Raw genomic sequence first — 26,880 nt, forward strand, 5'->3', positions numbered from 1 at the left:
CCAGGAGGAGGTCAAACTTTCACTCTTCGCAGATGACATGATACTCTATATGGAAAACCCAAAAGATTCCACCAAAAAACTGCTAGAATTGATTCATGAATTCAGCAAAGTTGCAGGACATAAAATCAACGCACAGAAATCAGTTGCATTCCTATACACCAACAATGAAGCAATAGAAAGAGAAAGCAAGGAATCGATCCCACTTACAGTTGCACCAAAAACCATAAAATACCTAGGAATAAATCTAGCCAAAGAGGTGAAAAGTCTATACGCTGAAAACTATAGAAAGCTTATGAAAGAAATTGAAGACACAAAAAAATGGAAAAAGATTCCATGCTCCTGGATAGGAAGAACAAATATTGTTAAAATGTCAATACTACCCAAAGCAATCTACATATTCAATGCAATACCTATCAAACTAACACCAGCATTCTTCACAGAGCTAGAACAAATAATTCTAAAATTTGTATGGAACCAGAAAAGACCCTGAATAGCCAAAGCAATCTTGAAAAAGAAAACCAAACCAGGAGGCATCACAATCCCAGACTTCAAGCTATACTACAAAGCTGTAATCATCAACACAGTATGGTACTGGCACAAGAACAGACACTCAGATCAATGGAACAGAATACAGAGCCAAGAAATGGACCCACAAACGTATGGCCAACTAATCTTTGACAAAGCAGGAAAGAGTATCCAATGGAATAAAGACAGTCTCTTCAGCAAGTGGTGCTGGGAAAACTGGACAGTGATATGCAGAAGAATGAACCTGGACCGTTTCTTATGGCATACACAAAAATAAACTCAAAATGGAAGAAAGACCTCAATGTAAGACAGGAAGCCATCAAAATCCTCGAGGAGAAAGCAGGCAAAAACCTCTTTGATCTTGGCCGTAGCAACTTCTTATTCAACACATCTCTGGAGGCAAGGGAAACAAAAGGAAAAATGAACTACTGGGACTTCAGCAAAATAAAAAGCTTCTGCACAGCGAAGGAAACAATCAGCAAAACTAAAAGGCAACCAACAGAATGCGAGAAGATATTTGCAAATGACATATCAGATAAAGGGTTAGTATCCAAAATCTATAAAGAACTGATCAAACTCAACACCCAAAAAACAAACCAACCAGTGAAGAAATGGGCAAAAGACATGAATAGACACTTCTCCAAAGAAGACATCCAGATGGCCAACACATGAAAAAATGCTCAACATCACTCATCATCAGGGAGATACAAATCAAAACCACAATGAGATACCATCTCACACCTGTCAGAATGGCTAACATTAACAACTCAGGCAACAATAGATGTTAGCAAGGTTGCGAAGAAAGAGGATCACTTTTGCATTGTTGTAGGGAATGCAAGCTGGTGCAGCCACTCTGGAAAACAGTATGGAGGTTCCTCAAAAAGCTAAAAATAAACTACCCTACGACCCAGCAATTGCACTACTAGGCATTTATCCACAGGATACAGGTGTGCTGTTTCGCAGGGACACATGCACCCCCATGTTTATAGCAGCACTATCAACAGTAGCCAAAGTATGGAAAGAGCACAAATGGCCATTGATGGATGAATGTATAAAGAAGATGTAGTATATATGTACAATGGAGTATTAGGCGGCAATCAAAAAGAATGAAATCTTGCCATTTGCAACTACATGAATGGAACTGGAGGTATTATGCTCAGTGAAATTAGTCAGAGAAAGACAAAAACCATATGACTTCACTCATATGAGGACTTTAAGACACAGAACAGATGAACATAAGGGAAGGGAAACAAAAATAATATAAAAACAGGGAGGGGGACAAAACAGAAGAGACTCATAAGTATGGAGAACAAACTGAGGGTTACAGGAGGGGTTGTGGGAGGGGGGATGGGCTAAATGGGTAAGGGGCATTAAGGAATCTACTTCTGAAATCATTGTTTCACTATATGCTAACTAATTTGGATGTAAATTTTAAAAAAGAAAAAATAAAATTAAAAAAAAAAGAAAACCTGGCTGGCTCTACCTAAGTATATGATCACATTGTATACTTTGTATGCACATATTGACACAAAAATATAAATATGCAAATAGATAAAATATACCTAAACATAATTTCTCAAATATCCCATTGGAATTGTACTCTTCTTTATTTTTCATTATTATGTAGCATATGCTAAGTATAGGGCAGAATTCTAAGATGGCGGCAATGATCCTTACCTTCCGATATTCCAGAACCCTGTGTATGTCCCTCCCCTTGAGTGTGAGCTGGATCAAGTGCCTTGCTTTCAACAAACAAAAGGGATAGGATGTCACTTCTGAAATTAGGTTTTAAAAGATTGCAGCTTCCATCTTGCTCACTCTTGCTTGCTCTCTCTTATAGAAACCAGCTGCCATGTTGTGAGCTGCCCTATGGAGAGGCCCATGGGACAAGGAACTCAGAAAGGGCCTCCGGCCAACAGCCAGCAAGGAACTGAGGTCCTCAATGCAGCCACCTATGAGGAACTGAATCTTACCAACACCCACATGAGTGAGCTTGGAGGCAGATCCTTTTGCACTTGAGACTTGAGGTACCTGTACCACACCTTTACTACAGCCTGGGAGAGTCCCTAAAACAGGACCCAGCTAAGGCAAGCCCACATTCCTGACCCATTGAAACTGTGAAATAATAACTATTTTTGTTGTAAACCACCACATTTTTGGTTGACTTGTTACTCAAAGCAAAACAAAACAAAACAAAACAAAACAAAACAAAAGCAAACAAACAAATAAAACATCGGGCTCGTTGGTATTTCTCTGCCTGAAAGCACCATGACCCCACCATTCTTGCAGCCTCCCGCTTTTTGAACTTGAATATATCACTTTGACCTTCTTGGCCTTTGCTGCTTGGCATTTGATTCTCCTGAAATACAAATAATAATAATTAAATTAGCATTTTAAACTCTGTACTCCAGTTGATCTTCAAAGACCCTGCTTTGCATCTGAGTTCAGTCTTCTGCTTTTACAGACATCTTTTCCTGAAGTTTAAGAATTAATACTGGCACAATGTGGCAAATAGGAAAGAAAGGATATCCTTAACAATTAAACTTCCAACTGGAAATCAATACAATGGCATGAAGCACACATGAATAAAAATATGATCGAAAAATATCCCTTTTCTTTCTAAAAGTCATAAAGCAAGATTAATGGTCAATTTAAAACCAAAATCAACCCCCAGATGAAATATCTTCTCCTAAAATCACCATCACATGTCAACTGAGCACGTCTCTTCACCCTGTTATTTTTCATTGTTGGCATCCTCCGGGTTTCCAGCCAGAAGCAGGAAACACTAAATGTCTTCCAGGAAGCCTGCACTGGTGAGATTTGCCCCAGGTTTGGCAGCACCAAGGAGTGAACAGAATCATCACATCACCTTGTTTATCACATGGTGGTTTATTGCTGACCAAAGCGTGACACCAGGCTCTCTTTCACCAAGGGAACCCTGAAACCACACCGGCAACCTTGGCCCCCAGGAAGAATCGCCAAGTCAGAACACCTTGGCCACAAAGCAGATGCCTAGAAATGGGTGTTTTTCCACTCCCACATGGAAGGATCTAGCCTAAATGCCACATAGGAACTATCTGTTAACTTTATCCAGAGCAGAAAAGGCATCAAGACAGGAGCTGCATGCTATCAACAATAGCCAAATTATGGAAAGAGCCCATGTTCATCAACTGATGAATGGATAAAGATGTGGTTTATATATACAATGGAATACTACTTGGCAATGAGAAAGAATGAAATCTTGCCATTTGCAACAATGTGGATGGAACTGGAGGGTATTACGCTAAGTGAAATAAGTCAGTCAGAGAAAGACAGATATCATATGTTTTCACTCATGTAGAATTTGAGAAATTTAACAGAAGACCATAGGAGAAGGGAAGGGGAAAAAATAGTTACAAACAGAAAGGGAGGCAAACCATAAGAGACTCTTAAATACAGAGAACAAACTGAGGGTTGATTGGAGGGGGAGGAGAGGGGAAAATGGGTGATGGGCATTGAGGAGAGCACCTGTTGGGATGAGCACTGGGTGTTGTATGAAAGCAATGGATCACGGGAATCTACTCCCGAAACCAACAGCACACTGTACACACTGCATGCTAGCTAACTTCACAATAAATTATATTTTTTTAAAAAAAGAGAGAATCCTGGCAAAGAATAGATACTGTGACTTAATAGCATTGCCCATCTCTTACTCTATGGTTCTTTGAAATTTCCAACTGAAATTGTAAGGGATTGGAATAAATAAATACACAAAACAGTGAGTTTGCTGCTTTACTGATTTACTTTCAGCTATTCTTCAATTAAGACCACCTTCTTGATTGTATGTTTTCATTTGCCCAAAATAGATATTTTAATTAAAAAAGACTTGATGCGAACCTGTGAGTCACCTAGTAAAAATAAATCAGTAAAATTAACAAGGTTTTACCTAGTATAAGAAATATGAGCAGAGTAGATATAAATAGGTATTTTGTTTGTTTGATGTAATATTTTAGCCATTGCACCAGTAGAAATATTCCAGTGTATCTCTGTCCATTATTTAGTATAGGTATCATTAAATCAAAAGGAAGGTAAAAGTGAGAGAAATAAAATTAGTGATTCCAATAATAGGTCTGTTGCCAGATATGCTTTCTCAGCCCAATTAAGACAAATCAAGAGTTCAATTTTTATCTCCTCTCTTAATTAAGGAATTGGGAATACATGTAAGACAGGGTGAAGTGTTCTTTTTTTCATTTTGTCCCTTCTTTCCTGGTCTTCTTCATCCTCTCCTTGAAAGGAAGTTGCCTTTGAAAGGAGCCAAGAAAAAGAGACTTTGAGAATACGTTGGTACATCAAAGTTAGGCTCCAAGAGAAGAAGATCAGCATTAGCAGGGGGGAAAGTTTGTCTTGTAGATGTGACACTCTGAAGACTTTGAAAGATAGAAGGACAGGACCTCAAAAACACTGATAGAAACCCTCCAAGATGAAAGCACCCGGGCAGGAAAAGACAGAGGGTTAGAAATAGGTCAATGGGATTGTGAGGAGAAGTGAAAGAGGATCCATAAAAAGGAGACGCATCCTCTTCTAAGATGGAGCTAGATGGACTGACAGGATGAGGAGAGAAATGTTTCTTGACAATTCTTAAACTCTTTGTGTGAGAAGATCAGTGGAAAGGAGGATTCTCTTTCAGATGATATCCATGTATGGCCCACCACAGATAGGATAGATATAAAAATGGTTCTTTGATTCAACAAATATTTATTGCATATCTACTATGTGCCAGACACTGTTCAAGGTACTGGGATATAACTGCAAACAAAATGGGTTGGGGTAGGGGGAATCCTTGCCCTTGGGGAGCTTATAGTCCAATGGAAGAAACAGAGGGACAAACTAAATAAATAAAATATAGGGACGCCTGGGTGGCTCGGTCAGTTAAGTGTTTGACTCTGGTTCAGGTCATGATCTCATGGTTCATGTCAGCTGTGCTGACAGCTCAGAGCCTGGAGCCTGCTTTGGATTCTGTGTCTTCCTCTCTCCCTGCCCCTCCCCTGCTTGCACTCTGTCTCTCTCTCAAAAGTAAATAAACATTTTTTTTAATTTAAATAAATAAAATATAAAAATATATAGTACATATGAGATAAAGATAAAGACCCTGAATAACCAAAGCAGCCTTGAGAAAGAAGAAAGCTTCAGGCATCATGTTCCCTTATTTCAAATCCTATTACAGAGCTATAATAATTAAAACATTATGATATTGGCATAACAGACACTTAGATCAATGGAGCAGTATAGAGAGCCCAGAAATAAACTCATGCATACATGGTCAATTAATTTACAACAAAGGAGCCAAGAATACACAATGGGGAAATACAGTCTCTTCAATAAATGGTGTTGAGAAAACTGGACGGCCATAGACAAAAGAATGAAACCAATTACTATCTTATAACATACGCACAAAAGAGTTAACTCAAAATGGATTAAAGACTTGAATGTAAGACCTGAAACCATAAACTCCCAGAAAAAAACATAGGCAGAAGCTCCTTGACATAGGTCTTGAAGATGATTTTTTTAATCTGACACCAAAAGTCGAAGCAACAAAAGCAAGAGTAAATAGTGAGACTACATCAAACAAAAAAGTTTCTGCACAGCAAAAGAAACCACCAACAAAATAAAAAGGCAACCTATTAAATGGGAGAAATTATCTCCAAGTCATATATCTGGTAAGGGGTTAATATCCAAAATATCTAAAGAACTCATACATCTCAATAGCAAAAAACAAACAATGCAATTTAAAAATGAGCAGAAGAGGGGTGCCTGGGTGGTTCAGTCGGTTAAGCATCCGACTTCAGCTCAGGTCATGATCTCATGGTTTGTGAGCTTGAGCCCTGCATCATGCTCTGTGATGACAGCTCAGAGCCTAGAGCCTGCTTGGGATTCTGTGTTTCCCTCTCTCTCTCCTTCTCCCCTGCATGTGCTCTCTCGCTCTCTCTCTCTCTCTCTCTCTCTCAAAAATAAATATATGTTAAAAAAAATTTTTTTAAATGAGCATAAGATCTGATTAGACATTTTTCCAAAGGAGACATACAGAAGGCCAACAGACACATGAAAAGATGCTCAACATCGTCAGTCATCAGGGAAATGCAAATCAAAACCATAATAAGATGTCACCTCACACCAGTTAGAATCAAAAAGACAAGCGATAACAAGTGTTGGCAAGAATGTGGAAAAAAGGGAACCTTTGTGTACTGTTGGTGAGAATGTAAATTAGCATAGTCACAATGGTAAACAGTATGGAAGTTCCTCAAAATATTAAAAATACAACTACCATGTGATCCAGCAATTCCACTTCTGGGCATTTATCTGGAGAAAATGAAAACACTAACTTGAAAAGATATACACAGCCCCATGTTCACTGCAGCATTATTTACAATAGCCAAGATATGTAACAACCTAAGTGGCCATCAAAGGATGAATGGATAAGGAAAATTTAATGTGTATCTATCTATAGACATATATGTCTATCTACACACATGTATGTATATATAGTATGTATATATAGTATATATGTATATATGTGTGTATATATACATATGGGTATATATGTTATGTGTGTGTGTATATATATGCACACACAATGAAATATTATTCAGCCATTAAAAAAGAATGAAATCTTGCCATTTGTGACAACATGCATGGATCTTAAGGGCATTATGCTAAGTTAAATAAGTCAGACAAAGACCAATACTGTATGATCTCCACTAGATGTGGAATATAAAAAAATAAAAATAAATAAACTCACAGAAAAAAAAAATTGATGGTTGTCAGAGATGGGAGGTAAGAGAAATCAGTGAAGGAGATCAAAAGGTTAAAATATTTTTTTATTTTTAATTAAATATATGTTTATGTACAAATACACATAATGAGATATATTTATTAATATTTATTGATATATAAATATCTATATAATTAAATAAGGATGAAAGTGTCAAGGAGAGAAGGAAAGCCACATGGGATACAGAAGCTAGGGAAATTACACATATTGAGTGACTTCAGTAGACTACTAGCACTTAGGCAAGAGGAAGAAAGTTAATGGAGTTATGAGAGTATATTTCTCCTTGAATAACTGGAAAGATAAATGAACAAATAAACAAACAAATAAAGAAACACTGCCCTGGAACTTATTCCCCAAAGCTTCACATCAGGAGCTGCTGGCGTGGTTTCTTTTCTTTTGCACAAATGACCAAAGTTCAGTTGTGTTCCACGCCTTTGCCTCAGCCGATCTGTTCGGTTCATCCTTCCCCTGCTAACTCCCCACAGAAACCCACCCCTACTACTGTCCCCAGGCTAGGTGTTATTTCCTCCCTGAAGCTTTCCCCAGTAAGAATAATGCCTCACACTCACCTCTCACAAGGGCTTCCCACACATGAAGCTCCAGAATGCTTCTGAGAGGCGGGCATCATCATCACCATGCTACGTGGGAGGAAACGAAGGCACAGAGAACATGGGTGACTTGTCCAAGGCTGAACACCTAGAACTGGGACTGACACACAGGTATCCGGAACCCAAGCTGTAGGCTTGAAAGAGTGAGGAGCCGTGAGAAGAGCACAGGTTCATCAAATCTTTATGTCTCCCCCACTTGACTGGAACAAGTTGCTCCACTAGTCCAAGCCTTAGTTTTCTCACTTACAAAATAGGATAAGGAGACAAAAAGAACAGTTTGGTTGTGGGTGTGGACTGTGAGGACTAGTCCCAATGTCTGGAACCTAGGAGACACTCAACTGTTAGTTACCTCCTGCCTTCTATTCCCTCCTCCCCACCCTGCAACGACGGCTGTAACTATCTCCCAGCTCACATGGACCTTCTCTCCTCCACACTTAGAAATCATGACCTCTACCATACAACCTGGTCCCTTATTCAAATAGTAATTGGGATTCTTTATGCCACAAGGCACCAAAGCCCAGGTCAAAAGCAGTTAACAATGAAAGGGCATTTATTAATGCTAATAACTGAAAAGAGCAGATATAGGCAGCCAGATAGGATTTTGTCAGCAGGACTCTGGCTCTACCCCCGTGATTTTCCTCTGGCTTTGCATGGGTCCGTGCACAGGCCTCCTTCTCGGGCCGGCCCCCATCACGACAGCAAAATTTACCCCAGCAGTTCCAGCTTTCATATCTTCATGCTGCCCTGGCCATGAAGAGAAGATCTGGGCTGTACCATCTTAGAAAATGTCCTTGAGTCCCAGCTCAGGTCGCAGGCCTGCCCCTGAGCCAACCACTGTGGTGGCCAGGGAGATGGACCAAGCCCACAGTTTTAGCTTGGCTGTGTGCTCGACCCCAGCCCTGATCCAGACATAGACTCACCACCCAGGAACCAGTTGGATCATCAGTGGAAACCAGGGTTGTGAGACCAAAAAGTATTTTAATAGATGTAATGTTAGTCTTCTATTGGACCCAGTTCCATGTCCTGACACTGACGTGAGCAATGCTGAGAGCAAATAGCCCTGCCAGTCCATAGGACCCAGCTCTTTAGAGGGTTTCTGTGGCCCAAACCTTAGGTCCAGGTCTCACTTGGGCTGTTTTCTTGAAGTATTGCACCTCTATCCCATAGCTAAAATTGCTGTGCTCACAGGAGTCCCGAATACATAAAATTGCATGGGATTGGATTCTGCCCTTAAATTGATTTTATATCCTTTGAAAGCTTTATGGTGTATCATGTGTATGCGTGTGTGTGTGTGTGTGTGTGTGCGTGTGCGTAAAACTGTTGATCAGGTCACTGAGGGATAGTTTTGTAAAGAGTCACCCATCTGGCTTTTCATAGGAATAAAATTCACATTATGACAACGACTTTCAACAAAGGTTAAGCATGCAAACTTTGGTTTAAAAAAACAATTTGTCCATAACTCAACTGCTTTTATCTTTAAGCCTTTGAAGTGGAAGGTTACAAAAAAAAAAAATCAAATATTTCATTCTTGACATCTTCAGGGAAGGTGTGTGTAAATAGGAAACACACATAAAACCCCTGAACATAAAGAAACAACAAATGATTTGCATAATTACAACTGCATAAATGTATATAGGAGATAAAACAGATTAAGGATATTGCCCTTGGAAGCTACTTCCCATCAATAAGGCCTGGATAGATTTATATTTCTCGTTTTTCCCTGATCCACAGGTTAAATTTGCCATCTTCTGATTCCTTGTCACATTTCACATATCAGGCAAACACCTCTGGGGTGCCTCTGGGGAATTCACAACCTTCAGAGAGTTGTTGATAGTGATCACTTTCTTCTGAAGTCTTTGTTGATCCAAGAATACATATTTTGTTGTGTAAGTCTTCATAAATCAGTCTTTCCGCCCGTTTATCATCCTTGTGGCTTTTCTCTGAACACTCTCCAGTGTGTCTCCAACTTGCTAATAATGAGGTTCCCAGATCACAGTGCACCATTCCAAGCTCAGTCTCTCATTGTGCAGAGACTGACTTTGCCTCCTTGCTTCCTGACCCACTGTTTCCACTTACAAAGTTCTTATGCTGCCAGATCATATATGAAGCTGTGATTCATGCACCCTCCATTACAATGCCTGGGGGAGCCCAAGCACTTCCCTAAATAGGTCAATGCCTGACGTGTAATAAGTGCTCAGAAAGGGTCCTTGAGTAAGTGAACAAATGGACGCATGGGCTCCCCAATTGTGTCTTCATTGTATCAAAACCTTTATTGTAAAAAGAGCGATGGAATGTGTGTGTTTGTGGCAAAAGTGGGAGACAAGAGAGCAGAAGAAATACACAAGAAATCCTTTGCTATTTGGCCTTTGTAATTCAAACATTTCTACCAATTTGATTGGATTGAGATCTAGTTCCAGTCTCATTTAGCAAAAGGCAAACTGAAGTTCAGAAAACTAAGACATGTCATCACAGTGGCTGAACAGTTGAATTGCAGTTGGGAACATACCTAGAATCAGAATTCTAGTGCCTGGTGTAGCCTCCCAGACCAAAGCAGTTTTAAAATACTATTGGTAAAATCTTTGCAGGACTGACTTCTTTAGCTAAAACAATGGAGTCATGGGTTTCTAACTGGTTTTGTTGAGAGAACTCTTGCCCTTTCTATCCCCAATAATAGGATCCAAGAGAATGGAAAAGTGGCAGACAAGAGCTAACCTGGTTTCTTGCTTTCTCCAACCTGATGGCTCTAGTGGCAGTGCGGGTGACAAGAGTAGTAGAAGTAGCTGCTACCATGACTGAGTACCTGCTGTATACCACACAGTCCTCTTGACCCTTCACAGATATGTTATTTCATGTAAACCTTTAAACAGCCAATTAAAATAGGCATAATTAGATCAATGTTACTGTAAGGAAAATGAGTCTCACAAGGTTTAAGTGCTTCAGGATCTCACAGCAGAGCTAGTGTGCCAATTCAGCTCTGTGAGACTACTCCACATTGTTCTGCCCTAGAATACATCCTTTCCTTGGTTTCAATACAGCACCATCCCTGATAATCCCCCTACTTTCTGCGTCATACAAACTTTTCATCCAGGACCCTCAGTCAAAACTGAGAAATGCAGGCAGGGCGGGTGGGTGGGAGTGTGATGGGGGAGTGAGGGGACTGTTTCTTTTAGTTTCACTCAGAAAAGTTTAGAGTTTTCAGAGACCTTTTCTTTAGGAAATTAAGGAAAACAACAAACCATCAAGCATGTCACTTACTAATAGGACTAGCCAAGTGTAAGGCCAAATACAAAGGCATTAAAATGTACTGGTGTAGTGCCTGCCTGGTCACAGATAGCCATGGTGGCCCAGAGGCACTTCCCCTCTTCTCCAACCCATCTCTCCACCTTGTTCAGTTTCTTCCATTTTGTACGTATATTCGTGGCCTCTTGTTGGAACTGATCATAGCGGGTCAATGCAGCAGCACGTAGTACTGTGATGAACACTGCAGTGAAATGCACAGAAAAACAAATACCCCAAATCACTCTTCTTTCTAAAACTAATCCAAAAAAAAAAAAAGCAAGACCAGATAATCTTTTCTATTGGTTAATTCATTTCCCCAAATTATCTATACCACACTCTGTCATTATGTCGCAACTCCAAATCAACAAATACTTGGATTGAAAAATTTTAAAGAAGTCAGACTTCAAGCTGTATTACAAAGCTGTAATCATCAAGACAGTATGGTACTGGCACAAAAACAGACACTCAAATCAATGGAGCAGAATAGAGAGCCCAGAAATGGACACACAAATGTATGGCCAACTAATCTTTGACAAAGCAGGAAAGAATATCCAATGGAATAAAGACAGTCTCTTCAGCAAGTGGTACTGGGAAAACTGGACAGTGACATGCAGAAAAATAACCCGGACCACTTTTGTACACCATACACAAAAATAAACTCAAAATGGATGAAAGACCTAACTGTAAAACAGGAAGCCATCAAAAAAACCCTTGCAGAGAAAGCAGGCAAAAACCTCTTTGACATTAGCCGCAGCAACTTCTTACTCAACACGTGTCTGGAGGCAAGGGAAACAAAAGCAAAAATGAACTATTGGGACCTCATCAAAATAAAAACTTCTGCACAGCGAAGGAAACAATCAGCAAAACTAAAAGGCAAACGACAGAATGAGAGAAGATATTTGCAAACAACATATCAGATAAAGAGCTAGTATCCAAAATCTATAAAGAACTTATCAAACTCAACGCCCAAAAAACAAATCATCCAGTGAAGAAATGGGCAAAAGACATGAATAGACACTTCTCCAAAGAAGACATCCAGATGGCCATCCAACACATGAAAAAATGCTCAACATCACTCATCATCAGGGAAATACAAATCAAAACTACAATGAGATACCACCTGACACCTGTCAGAATGGCTAACATTAACAACTCAGGAAGCAACAGATGTTGGCAAGGATGCAGAGAAAGGGGAACCCTTTTGCACTGTTGGTGGGAATGCAAACTGGGGCAGCCAGCTTGCATTCCCTCCAAACAGTATGGAGGGTCCTCAAAAAATTAAAAATAGAACTACCTTACAACCCAGCAATTGCACTACTAGGTGTTTATCTAAAGGATACAAAAATGCTGATTCGAAGGGGCACATGCACCCCAATGTTTATAGCAGCACTATCAACAATAGCCAAAGTATGGGAAGAGCCCAAATGTCCATCGATGGATGAATGGGTAAAGAAGATGTGGTATATATACAATAGAGTATTACTCGGCAATCAAAAAGAATGAAATCTTGCATTTGCAACTATGTGGGTGGAACTAGAGGGTATTATGCTAAGCGAAATTAGTCAGAGAAAGACAAATATCATATGACTTGACTCATATGAGGAATTTAAGATACAAAACAGATGAACATAAGGGAAGGGAAGCAAAAATAATATAAAAACAGGGATGGGGACAAAACATAAGAGACTCTTAAATATGAAGAACAAACAGAGGGTTCAGAGGGTTTACTGGAGGGGTTGTGGGAGAGGGGGTGGGCTAAATGGGTAGGGGCATTAAGGAATCTACTTCTGAAATCATTGTTGCACTATATGCTAACTAACTTGGACGGAAATTTTAAAAAATTTAAATTAAAAAAATAAAATAAATTTAATATAATTATCAATATGGTATATGTGAAAATTATTAAGAAAGTAAATTCTGAGTTATCATCACAAGGAAAAATCCATTTTTTTCTTTTTCTTTTTTTATATCTTGCTAATGTAATCATTACACAATATATGTAAGTCAAGTCATTATGGTATACATGCTAAACTTTTACAGTGCTGTATATCAATTATATCTCAGTAAAACTCAAGGAAATAAACGAAAAAATTAAAAAAAATTTTTTTAAGTAAATTCTTCAGAGAAGTCCACATGCCATGCAAGAGACAATGTAATTTCATAGAAATAGCACTGGAGAAGAAGTGAGATATGGTAGATATGTGGCTTCTAGTTTGTTTGCAGGAACTATAAAATAATCATTTTTGAAAGCCCTCTGGGATATATAAAGCATTCTACAGTACTCATGAAATGCTGGTTGAATTTGTTTAACCGACCTTGGATAGACCTCTCCATATTTCCAAGCTTTAGTTTCTACATTTATAAAACAGAAACTAATAATAGCTTCCTTGTATCACATGACTATCATGGGCTCCCAACAGGATAATATATATGAAAGCATTTTTTAAACAACAAAGCATCACACAAAACTAAGCTATGAAGAAAGGGGAATGAACTATGATGGTTCTGCCAATAACGTGGGCATTGCGCCAAATAGCAAGTTGGAAAGTTAACAGTACTTTTTGCTATTCATCCAGATGTTAGGCACATTCTAACTATAAAAAACTGAAGCGATCACTGGCAAACATTCAGGAGGTCAGAGGACTGCTAGAAGGAGCAACATGAGTGTTCTCTGGCCCTCCTGGGCCCCAATGTGGGCAGGAAAAATTCCGCGTAGAGCTATTTCTCCTCTAAGAGAAACCGCAACTCTCTTGCATCTCTAAAGGGAAAATGGTGCAGATTCTAAATATTTTTGCTCTGGGGCCAAGCCGAATGAATGTACACAAGAGCTAAGTCTTTGTTTTTTCGCTGGGGAATAAGCCCTTTAGATCTCGCACTTTAACCCCACTTCTACAGCAATCAAACCAAGCCAGAAATTTGCACTTGCAAATAGTTTTGAAAGATCTGACTAAGCCATTTTTAGATGTTTTTCCAGTCTCCATGTGCCTTTCCCTCCCACAGAGCACAATTAAAAAGGCACCTTTAAAAGGCTATTAAAAAACATTGATTGGCTTAACTGTGCTAATGTCATGGCTTTAAAATAAAATTCTACTAAGTCCTTAAAATATTGCAGACAAGTACTTTACAGCAAAAACTCGGGACAACCATCCTGAGGCTTCTGTTACTCACAGATACTTACCTAATTACTTTAGTTCAGTTCATCTTTCTTGTCATCCTTCGTCTTTGCATTTTTTAATCTTTTGATAGTTCTCATGAAATCACTGCCTTTATGCACACTAGGAGCCGGCACTTGGCAGCCACACTTCCCCAAGTCATCATAGCGAATTAGAAAGAACAAATCAGACACCTGTGTGCTTTCACTTTGTTGCCGTTGATACTTAAGAAGGGGATGGTGTGGTCTCCTCACATTTGATTGCTAACACCACAGAGTACCCTTCCCAGAGTTGTCTCAAGATTTATTGTAGATCCTGATCGGCCCATGTGATCTCATCCCTGTTTATATAATGAATCACCCTCGTCCCAGGAGAAACTCAGAAACATAACACTAACGTACAGAATTCTTCTCTCTGCTTATATATTTCAATTCTTGCTGTTTTCATGCTCCAGGCCAGCAGACTTCCTCTCATATCCATAATATCTGAGCCCATCTCGAGAAAGGATTCCTCAGGTATAGGTTTCATTTAAGGGTATAGTGAACACGACATCACAGTTTGCATTGATCTACACCAGGTAGTGGCTCAGTGTCCTGATAACATTCTTACATACCCCGCCTGGCCGTAGAAGGCAGTTGAAGAAGAGCAAATGGTTCCCCACACATGAACGTATTTGTAAACTATTCTTTGTTTGAGAAATGTTGGGTGTCTGTTGCTGCTGCTACCGATGATGATGATGACGATGACGACGATGATGATTAATCGAATTTTGTTGTTACTAAAGTAGGATTTGCTCAGGAACCAGGTAGACTCCAACCAGACCCTGCAGAAACCTGAAAGCACCAGAAGCTATCTTGTGAGCTATGTGTCTGACTTATGTGCAAACTGCTATGAGGCAGCTTTATGAGTTATGAGTACCGATTCAGCTAAGAGATGCAACAATGAATGAGTTATCATGGTTAGCAATTTCTCCACCGCTCAAAGTCTGGGATTCACAGTCTTGGGTAAGAAACCTCCAGGACATGCCTTCCCCTGAAGCAAATTTCAAGGTTAACGAAGGCCCTCACCATCCCCCATCCAGATGATCTGTCCTTCCATCTCTGCCTCATTAATTTCCCTATTTCCCCCAAGTGCTGACATACCTCCACACCATCTCGGGCCTAACTCTGTCAGTCAGTTTGTGGAATATGTATAAGTATCATTCAGTTTACTCTATCCTCAATTCTCCCCCCTCTTGAGATAACTCCCCGTTGTTTATTAGGTCCACAGGTAGACTAATTAAATATTCCTTCTCTCTACAGGACAGGGGGAAAAACACGTTTGCTGCTATTCTACAGATAATAGTTTTTTTCCAATTTTTCTAAATGTCGAATGGACCAATGTGGGAAGAAAAGAGTGCGGGACAGGCCAAGCAGCTTGTTAAGTCAAGATGCAAGATTTAGAGAATAAGACCTTTTGCCCAGACGTCTCTCCTCTTTTTCACTCAACTCCACAGAACTGTGACGGCTAAAGGAGAAAGAGAAAGCTCCAAGATGGCCAGCTCATTGTCAGAGCTCTCCAAGACTGCCTAGGACTCTGCAAACTCATCCCACTATGCACTGAGTACCCCTGCTTGACTACCCTTGGATCTTTCCTCCTCCAATCACTCCTGCTCATCCTTCAAGACCAAGCACTGGGGTCATCTGCAAGAATGTCAGCTGCTATAGCACCATCCACACTTCCTAGGAACATTTAGGAATTCAGTTTGTAATACCTGGTTCATATCCTTACTCATATTCATTCATGGATCACTAGTTTGTTAGCAGGGACTATAAAATAACCATTTTTGAAAGCCCCACCTGGAATAAAGTACTCATGAAGTACTGGTAGAATTTATTGAATCAACCTTAGGTAGACCTCCACATGTTTCCAAGCTGAGATCTCATGTATGCCAATATTTGGTGCCTTTCAAACAAATATTCTTAAATATTGGTTTGTCATTTATTCACTGGGGTCAAGAAAAACTATCTTCATAAAAAAAATAATCTTTATGTTCCAAAAGAAGGAAAGTGCTTGGAATGCAACATAATATTTAGACTTATTTGAGTCAGTCAGAGAAGGACAGATATCATGTGTTTTCACTCATATGTGGATCTTGAGAAACTTAACAGAAGACCATGGGGGAAGGGAAGAGGAAATAAATAATTACAAACAGAGAGGGAGGGAGGCAAACCACAAGAGACTCTTAAATACAGAGAACAAACTGAGGGTGGATGGGAGAGTGGGGGAGAGGGGGAGAGGGGAAAATGGGTGATAGGCATTGAAGAGGGCACTTGCTGGGATGAGCACTGGGTGTTGTATGTAAGCCAATTTGACAATAAATTATATTAAAATATTTAGACTTACTGGAATTGTCTTTCATTGTACTTTCTTATTATCATGTGTAACTGGATAGTATTGGTGTATTAGTTTTCTATTGCTGCCATAACAACTTACCACAAAGTCAGTGGCTTAAACAACATAAATTTATTTATTATCTTATAGTTCTATAGTTCAGATATCCAACACAAATCCCACAGGGTTAACATCAAGGTATTGGCAGGACTATATTCCTTTCTAGGGAGCTCTTAGGGAAAATGCATTTCCTTGCCTTTTCTGGCATCTAGAAGCTGCTTACCTTCCTTGGCTCATGGTCCCCTTCCTCCATCTTCAAAGCCAGCAATGGTGGGCCAAGACTTTCTCACATTGCTACCTCTGGTTTTCTACAGCAAGGAAAGTTTCTCTGATTTTAAGGACTCATGTGTCTAGACTGGGCCTAATAATCCAGGACATTCTCCCCATCTCAAGGTACTTAACTTTAATCACATCAGTAAAGTCTCTTTTTCCATGTAAGGTAACATATTCACAGGTTTCATAGATTACAGTAAGGGCATCTTTGGAACCATTACTCTGTCTACCACAATTAGTTTCTTCCCCCCACAGCCCCTCACTTGGGGTAGATAAAACCGACATGGATAAAAGTATCAAGAAGCCATGATAGGATTGAGAGCTATTTTAGCTGCCTCCTCGCTGTCCTCCTTGATGTCCTCGCTGTCCTCCTCGCCCCAGCCTTGATCCATCCCTCATGCTGTTGCCAGATGACTCTTCCAAAGTGCAGCTCCAGTGTTGCTTATTTCCTGTTCAAAATCCTCCAGTGACCTATATTACTTTCCAAAGTAAGTATAAAATATTCTCTGAAATGTAAGGATGATGATAAGACAGGGATCAACGTACTTCTTATGAATCATCACACTTAATCTTTACAATATCCCATAAAGGTTGCTACTTTTAATGCCCCCAGTTTATAGAAGAGCTTCCAGAAGACAAAATAAGTGTGGAGAGGTTGACTAAATTTCTCCACCCACAACACATACCTTATACTTTACTCAGATGTCAACAAACTTGGCCCATAGGTCAAATCTGGCCTGCTGGCTGTTTCTGTACAACATGCAAGCTCACAATTGTTTTTACAGATGAATGTTTATAATCTATTTGATGACAGGGAACACTAACTTTGGACCCCAATTAAATGAGATGTTATCCTCCCCAAAAGAGAAATTTCATTCTTTTCATTAGTAGGCCTGTATTACCAAAAAATAAAAAAATAAAAAAAAAATAAAATGTATTCAGATATTATTACCATCATTATCAGCAGCAGTAGCAACAGCATTGGTGTTTGTATTTCATCAATTAAAAAAAAAAAAAAAACCCTGTGGAGGGGCATGAGGGTGGCTCAGTAGGTTAAGCATCCGACTCTTGATTTCAGCTTAGGTCATGATCTCATGGTTCATGAGTTTGAGCCTCACATTGGCTCTGCACCAACAGTGTGGAGCCTGCTTGGAATTCTCTCTCCCTCTGTCTCTCTCTGCCCCTACCCCACTCATGCTCTCTCATTCTCTCTCTCTCCAAATAAATAAACTTAAATTTTGTTTAATTAAAAAAATTTTTTTAATCTGGAAATTTGCTTTTTTATTATATAAGCACCAATATAATGCCCTCAGTTCTGCCTCTTGGTCTGCAAATCCTAAAATATTTACTATCCGACTCTTCACAGAGTTTGCCAACTCCTACTCTAGCCAATTGTTTCTCAAATATGAGTAAAATATGGACCCTTTTTAAAATTCCAGTATACTGAACATACAGTGTTAATTAGTTTCAGGTGTACAATATCACTATATTGTACTATATTCAACAATTCCATACATCCATCACCCAGTGCTCATCATGATAAGTGCACTCTTAATGAACATGGACCCATTTAATATATTCTTTCAGGTGCCCAGTGTTGAATTAAATCATTTCATTACAATGTTATCAAATGTGAACAAAAACTTAGTAAAAAGTAAAAATAAAAAACCTCCTTATGCTCATAGATTTTACTTTTTTAAATTAAGTTTTTTAATGTTTTGTGTGTGTGTGTGTGTGTGTGTGAGAGAGAGAGAGAGTGTATGAGTGGGAGAGGTGCAGAGAGAGAGAGAGAGAAAGACAGACAGAGGATCTGAAGCAGGTTCCGCACTGACAGCTGCAAGCCCAATACAGGGCTCAAACTCACAAACCATGAGATCATGACCTGAGCTGAAGTTGGATGCTCAACCCACTGAGCAACCCAGGCACCCCATTCTCTTAGCTTTTAAACCACTACAAACCAAAAATTATTTATGAATTAAATGCAAATAATCTTACAAAACCAATAAAATTCAAATAACATCAATTTTGTGTGTTCAATCATGATGTTCTAATTAAACTCACACCACCATGAATATGGTATACACTGCTCAGTGCAGATTATATATAAGGTGGCCACATCGCTGGTCAAATACATGCTTATGTTCATTATTTTAGGGCTATTATTGCAATTAAACTAAAGTTATATTAATGCATAAAGAGAACTCACAGCTTCCCTAACAACACCTTCATGGCCCCTTAGAAGTTCACAGACCCCTAACTGAGAAACACTTCACTAACCAACATGAACTGTTTGATGTCCCCCCAAACATGCTCCATGCAGCAATTTTTGCCTCTGTTCATACTATTCCCTTTTCATGGCTCCAACCACCTACAAGGCTCCCAAATCCCTATTCCCATTTCCAAAGTGATTATTCTCAAGTCAGAGAATATGGCAGACACTGGAGACACCAAACAACTCCGGACAACTTCTAGAAAACTGTGCCCTCCAGGAAAGCTGTTGTATAATGGCAAACATATCCAATCAGAGCCCACTTCTTAGGCAGGATAAATGTCAGATGATTGAGAAGGAAGCAGGTTCCCAAGACTAGGGAAAGTCCTGCTGAACTCCGGTGACATTACCACTGGGATACGAAGCAACTGTATAAGTGCCCAGAGGGTTCCTGGAGCTGCTCAGCACTCCCACATAGCCTTATGATTAATTTCTCACCCATGATGTTTGCTGATGTGCATCTCTTCTTTAGACCTTTAAGAGCCAAACTAATGCCAAGGTTCTTGGCCTGTTAGCCTAACTCTTTCTGAAAAAATTCTTCAGAATATTTTCATGCCCTATTCCTTTTTTTCCCCAGCCCCCATACATCATTTAAAGAGATTGTTAATGGCAAGAGACAATGGTTACCGAGAACAACGAAGCCTGGGAAAATGGAACAGGGCTCTCACAGGAACTTACTGCATAAACTTAGTCATTCATTGGGCAAATATTTTTGCCTATCTTCCCATCAAGAATATAATTGTCATAAAGAACAATTTTGCTAAAGGATGTATATATATAGCATTACTCTTTCTCTACAGATTTGGAATTGGCTTGAGCCAAAGTAACAAGGCAGTATAAACTTAAATGAGATTCATAACTGGACGAGCAACTAATCCTCCCTGTAGCAGTACCTATCAAATGTTACTTTGTGCAGAAGAGAGATATAAGTTGTAAAACAGAATTATCAAGGGAAAATAATCAACTGCCCCAGAATAAAGGTAAGTTAAAAAGGCAAGAAAGTGACATTTTTATGTCTTTGGTATTAACATAGAATAGATTCTCTCATTTAATAGTATTTTTGAGTACCCAATAAATATTCTATGATGAATTACAGGAAACACAAAACTTGGTTCTACAACTTAAGAAGCTAAGAAAAATAGATGTAAAAAAGAAACAATATCTTTTGGGCCCTGTGCCAGGTGCTTTAACAGATACTGTATTATTTCTTTCTTTCAAGAGTTGGAGATACATATTATTACCCACTTTTTATCAGAAGAGACAGAGGCTTGGGGAAAGGTAAAGTGAGTTGCCCAAGGTCCTGCATCTTGTCAGAACCATAATGCAAAATTGGGTCTCTCATATAGATCCAAAACTCTCACACGTGCATTAAGATACATTCTCCACTAGCGGCCCCTGGGCAGCTCAGTGGGGGTCATGATCTCACAGTTCTTGAGTTCAAGCCCTGCCTCGAGCTCTGTGCTAACAGCTCAGAGCCTAGAGCCTGCTTTGGATTCTGTCTCCCTCTCTCTCTGGTGCTCTCCCTCTCCCTCTCGCTCTCTCTCTAACATAAATAAACATTTAAAAAAAAACCTTTTTAAAAGATACATTCTCCACTAAGAAATATGACAACCATGGAAATAATTACAAAATTTTAAAGTTTCATAATAGGACACATACACGATGCTATGGATATTGAAAGGAGTAGAGAATAGAATGTTTCTCTAAGTTCCATGGATATTAATAGGCAATAGCAGTATTTTTGCTATTATCAAAAAATCAGAAGATAACAAATATTGGCAAGGATGTAGAAAAATGAACCCTATGCGCTGTTGGTGGGAATGTAAATTGGGGCAGCCACTGTGGAAAACAGTATGGAGTTTGCTCAAAAAATTAAAAATAGAAATGCCATATCATCCTATAACCCTACTATGAGGTTTTTACCCAAAGAAAACAAAAACGCTAATTTGAAAAGATAAGTGTTAGCATTATTTGCTATAACCAAGATATGAAAGCAACCTAAGTGTCCACGGATAAATGAAGGGATAAAGAAGACGTGGTATATATGTATAATGGAGTATTACTACTTAGCCATAAAAAAGAAATGAAGTCTTGTCATTTGTAACAACATGGGTGGACCTAGAGGGTACTATGTCAAGTAAAATAAGTCAGAAAGAAGAAGACAACTACCATATGATTCCACTTATACGTGGATTCTAAAAAACAACTGAACAAACAAACAAACAGGAATAGATTCATACATACAGAGAACAAACTGGTGGTTGCCAGAGGGCAGGAGGATGGTAGGATAGGCAAAATAGGTGAAGGGGATCAAGGGGTAAAAACTTCCAGTTACAAATAAATACGTCACAAAAATGAAAAGTACAGCATGGAGAATATAATCAATAATATTATAATAACACTGTATGGTGACAATGGTAACTATACTTATCGTGGTGAGTATTTTGTAATGTACATAATTGTGAAATCACTATATTGTACACCTGAAACCAATATAATAACATATATCAACCACACTTCAATAAAAAATGCAAAAAAATAAAAGAAATACTTCTAGTTAACTACTTAGTAAGTAAGCTAAGTACTTAAGATCCGCAATAAAATATATATTTAAAAGAAAATCACAAGATGCTATCATGAACATAAAGGTTAAAATACAAAAATACTCACGTTGTGTGTTCTCAGCTCCCTCTCAACCCACCCAGTTAAGAGTTCACTCTTTGTAAACCACTCAATGGTGAATATTTATTTGTATTTTCTTTTAACATTTACATTCAATTTAAAGGCACTTATGTTCAAAGTCATTGGATCTTTGTGGTCTCTATTTTCAGTTCTCCTTTTTATATTTTTTTAAGTTTATTTATTTATTTTGAGAGAGAGAGAGAGAGAGAGAATGAGCAGGGGAGGGGTAGAGAGAGAGAGGGAGAGACAGAGAATCCCAAGCAGGCTCCACTCTGTCAGCACAGAGCCCTATGTGGGGCTTGAACCCAAGAACCGTGAGATCATGACCTTAGCCGAAATCAAGAGTCGGATGGTTAACCGACTGAGCCACCCAGGCACTCTGAGTTCTCCTTTTTAAAACTAAACCTTTTTGTCCCTGAATGATCACATCCCAGCATCTCCAGAGCCCGCTCTCCAGCCGATCTTGGACATGCCAGTCTGGCATGACATACCAGCTATCCATGGCCTACTGTAGAAAAAGAGCCCTTAATAAGGTTTTCTATTTCCAGCAAGAGACTTCTGGATTCCGAGCTCAATATAGAGTTTCCACTACTGAGACAGCATTGATTAGTTTATCACCTATGACCTGAGAGATGGTGACATTATATGGATATAATTTATCACAGCAGAAAGCTGAGGGCATTTCATTTGAAACCAGACCATGTTCTCCATGTGTAAGGCTGAGAACGGTTTGCCTTCCCATCCTATCCACTCTTATCACACAACCAGAAACAACATCCACCTATCAAGATGAATGCATGCCTCTCCGCACCCGTCTGGTGGTTGTGCACGAACAGGAAACTGCATAGACAAATGACTCTGCCCACCCCACCTCCCGGGGAGACATCAAAACCTTTTTACTGGTCTTGATCTCAGTCATGTGAAGTATTTGATCTCATTTTCTGGAGGGGAATGATAAGCTCTAAGAATGGAATAAAATCGGCCGCAGGTCACAAATTGATGCTGAACACTAAGCAGCAATGACAACACACATCATTGGGAGGTAATGGGGTATAAGCAGGGAAATGTTGACACTCGCCAACTAAGACCATGAACTAACTGCAGGACACTGGGTTACTGCAAATTTGGTACACATTGCTATCTAAAGATATTATATCATAGCAAGAATACCTGGGCAAGGAATAGAGCTACAGAACCACTAACCACTTTTTCATCTCAACACAGGAGATAAGGGTTACCTAATCTTCTACTTTCACATAATGAGCATACCATGAATGTTTGTTAAGTGAATGACTGATGCTACTGGGGAGCAGTTCCACTGAGGCAGGTATCCCTCATTCTCCCACGTGTGTATCACCTCCTAGGTTCCAAAAGCACTTGCAGATACATTATTCTATGTCTTCCCAATAATCTTGCAGTATGGTGTGAAATTAGGATTCAGAAAGGTAAAATGACTCACCCAAGATCACACAGAGGCTTACCTGGAACATAGGTCCTCTAGTCCAGAGACCATAAATTTTCTCCTTGAAGAAGCCTGAAGATGAGAAGCCTTTTTTTTCTTCTCTTTATCCAGCCCCTCTCATTTCTGTGGGATTAATGGCCACTGGGAACAATCCAGATGGTTAGTAATAATAACTACCATTTAAAGAGTTTAGTAAGTGTTACCTTTGTGCTTCAGATTCCTCATCTTCAAGGTGGGATATTAACAGTACCTGGTTTTGAGGATTAAATGAAATAATGCATTTAGATAAGTGGCTGTCACATAGCTAGTATTAGTGATACCCCCTGCCTTCCTTCTAATCTTGCACCCAAAGCCAGCCTGCCCCCGAGAGATGTTTCCCTGGCTCCCTCTTCATGCAATACAAATGCAGTGTCTTCAGGGTTTCTCAGTTATATTGGGAACCAGGGTCATCATAAGCCTTAGTTTAGAGACTGAAATGCTTCCTGCCTTTTGATTACCAAGAAAAAGACTTTTATTATTTTTCCTATGTGTACTCATGTTTCAAAAGTTTTCATCTATCATCAGGGTTAATTAAATAATAGTCTATATGGCCTCCTTATTAGGAAATAGACTATTTCTTTAGGTCTTCTAAGCACTGAAAATGGTTCAGTCTCCCGTTACTCTCTAAGGACCACAGATTGAGAATCTCTGTACTAATGCAACTCCTCATTTCCAGGCTAAGAAATAGAGGACCCAAGATGTTGGGGGACTTGTTCAAGGTCACTTAGCCAGTTAAATCAAATCTGAGCCAGGAACTGAATCTTTTGACTCAATTGAGAGCGTTGACAGCTTTCTACTCTAAATCCATATATCTAGTTAGGTCCTTTCTTCCCACTGAAACCATTACACCAGGGCTTTTTGCAATCTGGATTTTGTAAAGTCAACACCAGCCTTCATCAAAATTGCAAAGGGATCCATTTTCACCACCTCCAGTGCAGAGTAAATGTTTCATAACCAGGAAGCAGTCAAAAGACCCAGTGTTGGAATTGTAGACGCTAACTTGGTTATTTCAAGATATACATCTTGATTTTCCATTTGCTATGGTTTGGGGTCTGTTATGGCTTTCAGGTCATTGCCTACAATGCCTATGTCCCAGGAACTAGGTACCCTTTTGTGCTATGCAATTTAGTGGTTCTCCCTAATACTACCTAGTAACCACTCTCTAAACTTCTATGGTTTTTAATCATCCATTTCTTCTTTGTTTAATACAGTTCAAGACTGGCTGTCTAAAACACAAGCCACCCACCAGTTGTTTTTATTGGCAAAATTAATGAACAGATTCCTATTCCATCATTCCAGTCATTAAGGAAATGTTGACTAGAACTGGACTGAAGATGGCCATTATGGATATGGAAATCCACTTAATCTTCCCATTGGCTGACACTGAACCAATGACATAATATTAAGCTACAATGCAGGTCTCTAAAAATTGGCTTTGCAGTCATCCAGAAAAAGACAAAACTCTAAAGCCATTTTAGCTGTGTTAAGAAAAAAAGAAAACAACTTTAAATTGAGAACAAATTTTACCAAAGTGGGTATTCTAGTCCCTGATTACAAGAGCTATATATCTCTCCCCCAAAGAAGTCACACATATGAAAGGAAATATTTAGTGGAAATTTAGACCACACTTTGCTGTAATAGCACATACTTCTCAGCATCCCCAGCTGCATTCTCCAGCATCAACCATCACCAGGGAATTTTCAGGCAGCTTGTAGTTTTCCACGTTTATCAGCCAAGGCCGACTTTAAATACACAACCTCGTCTCCAGTACGGGTTGTAGTATGTGACTCTCCCCAGAGGGCCAGGCTATGACATTTAATGAATAGATTATAATGAGAAATAAATATTCTAAAGTGTTTTGCATCTGGGACAGACTCTGATTCCAGTATTGTTCTCGCTTAGTTATTTTCTCTAACAAGAAACTGAAAAGCTGTAGCTGTATCTGGTGAGCATGAAGACACAGTTGATCTTATAGTGCGGTACAATTTGGTAAAAGAGCCATTTCCTTTTCATCACGAGTTTCTGCTAACGCGAACAAGAACCCAGTGGAATCCAGACCTGAGCACATGGCATTTCTGGCCACGATACAAAGGTCTGCAACATCCTCCTAAATATTTGATGACCCCTGGGATATTGCAGCGTAGCGCTGCTGTGGGAACAGCTGAAGCTGCTAACGTGCACAGCTGTTTTTGTCTTCCCACGCTGCTTGGGAGGAAGGCTGCAGGAGGTTATAGAAACGGAGGTAGAGTGCTGTGTGATAAAATGAGGAGTGCTTGCCAAGGCCCACGCAGCAACGCCGGGCTAAGATCTAAATCTCTGAACTCCGCTCCTGGCAGACTACCTATCTGTACCTGCCACCTCCAGCCCCTCCTCTCCCCTTCCTCGCCATGCTGAAAGCTCCCATGTCACAAGCCAGGCAGGCTGCCGAAGAAATCACCAACCTCTCAGAGAAAGGCCCATTTCAGTTACTCTGGGGCTCCGTCCCCCTGGGGTGGGAGAACAGGATGGTAATGACGGTAGAAATGGTAGCACTAACTCTACCACCAGGACCAGTTACGCCATGAAAATAGCCTCAGATAAGTGTTTTCAGGTGGTTGGGAAGGGACTGGTGGCTTCCGATAAAGAACAACCTGCAGATGCTGTGGTAATAAGAAACTTGGTTCAGTTCCCAATTTCTATAAAAATAATATCTTCCCATATCACAAGCATGGCCATTTCAAAGACGGCTCAGGGCTGAGGGGTCCTCTGTAATTTCCATAAGCCTCCTGCCACGTGACCCCAACAAATAGTATTAGTGTGTGCTTGCTTTGCAAGCGCAGCCTCAAGACACACAGGGCATCAGCTGGTCCTATAGGAAGCTCTGTGACTGGGATAAACTTACAGAGTCATCCCAGTGGAGGTGAGGGGGCCAGACCTTTGAACCCTCTCTAGCCACCCATCGTTGAATGTGAGCTTCCCTCACCCTCCCCACCTCCAGAGTTGGGGACTAACCTCAGTAAGGAAACTGCCTTCAGTCAAGGGCAATTCCTGTTGAGGGACTTGTCTGTGATGGGTCAGGGGCCAAAAGTCTGGACAGCAGGGTGAAGGGCAGTGTTTGTTCTGAGGGGTGATTTGGGCAGTGCACCCCGGGCTAAAAGAAAACAGTGTTATTTAATTCATTTTTTATTGATGATTTAAAGCTGAGAATATGAGAACATAGAGCAATTATAGTAGACATGTAAATGGGACCACACTGGAGACCTATGTTAGGTGACAGCTACGTAAGCATCCACGTTTTGCTAATGCAAAATACGCTCCTCTGGTTTCCGATGGTGAGTGATCTAGACTTTGTCTCCCCTGATATATCTCAG

General features: G+C 39.8%; 1 long non-coding RNA gene across 1 annotated transcript; it reads right to left on the minus strand.

Moving 5' to 3' along the window:
• Nucleotides 1-2,177: 2,177 nt before the first annotated feature.
• LOC122226289 lies at nt 2,178-26,655 on the minus strand. Its single transcript, XR_006205560.1, has 5 exons — nt 26,522-26,655; nt 23,695-23,741; nt 23,511-23,614; nt 7,903-7,971; nt 2,178-2,884 (listed from the first exon to the last, which is right to left on the minus strand). It is a non-coding gene; the product is annotated as an uncharacterized LOC122226289 (long non-coding RNA).
• Nucleotides 26,656-26,880: the final 225 nt, after the last annotated feature.

The sequence above is a fragment of the Panthera leo genome, chromosome C1 (genome assembly GCF_018350215.1).
Source record: "Panthera leo isolate Ple1 chromosome C1, P.leo_Ple1_pat1.1, whole genome shotgun sequence".
In the NCBI taxonomy this organism is placed as follows: Eukaryota; Metazoa; Chordata; class Mammalia; order Carnivora; family Felidae; genus Panthera; species Panthera leo.